Here is a 1,863-nt window from a genome sequence, read left to right on the forward strand (position 1 = left end):
AAGTGCGCTCTGTCAATGGCGCATTCTCTAGGAACAATAGAGCGCTCTGCCAAGGACGCATTCACCTGATTTAAGTTCCGAAAACTATACCTCGCCTCAAGTGCGCTCTGTCAATGACGCATTCTCTAGGGACAATAGAGCGCTCTGCCAGTGACGCATTCACCTGGTTAATAATCCCGAACCTACGGCTATAAATACTCACCACTTTCATGGATCACTCGACACATGCCCACGTCTACCATAGCAAGTTGATCACACCATCACATACCACAATCGACAACAAAACATGGTAACACGGAATACACATATCAAGCCTAACATATAGCATAGCATAAAACCACACACGCATAGCAGAATATAGGATGAGCAAAATCAAAAGTGCAAACTTGCCTTGAACGGTGTTGAAGTACTCTAACGCTTAATTCTGGTCCGCTTCACACTCTGGACAATCTATACCATAACGAAGGCACCGATAAATAAACCATACTCACATAGCCCCACAATAAAGTCAATAGCAAGGAATTCAAATAAAACTTAATTAACAGAACATATCAGTAGTTATAAATCGTCTACATGCTAGTAGGATCACAATGCAAAAAGAATCAACTAATTTGGATCAACGGTTTGAAAGATATGGCCTTCGGAAGGTTGAATTCAAATTAAAAAAAATCAAATTTGAACAGTGCAAAAGTTTGAAACTTTGGTTCTAATAGATACTCCCAGTCAATATGAGTATACAGGAAAAAGAATCATCTAAATTTGAGTTATATGCTAAAGGTTATACTTAAATGAAATTTTGGTATGAAATCTGCCCAAAATAAATTGTGTCAAAATAGATTTCTTCGAGAACTGCTGCGGCTGTGGATGTGCCACGTGGCAAGGTGTGAGTGGTCGTAGGTTGTTTGCTGTAAGGGCTAAACGGCGAACGGTCGCTATTTAGAGGAAAACGGTTCGGAAATAAATAAATGAACACGATCTAATCTGGACCGTCGAAGGGAGATCGGACGGTGCGTGTTGACTCACCGGAGAACAGAGCAAGGTGGCCACCGGACTTGGAGAAGAACGCGTCGGGCGGCTCGGTAGTGATGTGAGCGACGGCTACAGGGGCCGTCCGGCTGCGTAGAGATCACCGACGGGTGCAGAACGCCACAGAGATAAATTAGGTGACATCGGAGACGATTGGGGCTTGCTCCTGTGGTGACAGTGACCGGCTGGAGCGGAGCTGCCTCCATGAAGCTTCGGGCGGAGGTCCTAGGGCTCGATGTGGTGTCTCCCTGCGCAGAATAAGAGATGAAGGAGACCAAAGCGAATCTAACCATAGGGGAAGGAGGTGTTGGGAACCTACATACGCGACGGAATCGACCAGCGGGAAGCTTCTGGACGGAGGTACTCCAGCGAGGTCCAGCGGCGAGTTCTAGGGCACGGGAGATCTCCGTTTGGCGAAAAATCGTACGAGGAGGACACAGGGAGTATTTATACGTAGGTGGGTCTACGCGAGGAGCAAAGATTGAGCCAAATCGGAGTGGATTTGGTTCGGGGATTTAGGACGTCTCGTGCGTTTCCAGGAGTTCGTACAGAGGAAGGAGACAACGCCTGGGACCCTCTCGTCAGCGGCACTAGGAGAAGAAAGAAAAAAAACAAAAGAAGAAAGAAAAAAAACAAAAGAAGTTTTGTGGGGTGCTGCGACTGGGCTTCGGCCTGCTGCTGTTGCGCGCGGGGCGAAGGAAAGGAAATGGGCTGCGCGCAGCTGGCACTACGCGGCCCAATGAACAGTGATCTCTGGCTGAGCAATTATACTGAACAGGAGGTCTATTTGGCTAAAACAAAATAACAGATGACTTCCTAAAAAAATAGTAATACACA

The sequence above is a fragment of the Triticum aestivum genome, chromosome 3A (assembly GCF_018294505.1).
Source record: "Triticum aestivum cultivar Chinese Spring chromosome 3A, IWGSC CS RefSeq v2.1, whole genome shotgun sequence".
Classification (NCBI taxonomy): Eukaryota; Viridiplantae; Streptophyta; class Magnoliopsida; order Poales; family Poaceae; genus Triticum; species Triticum aestivum.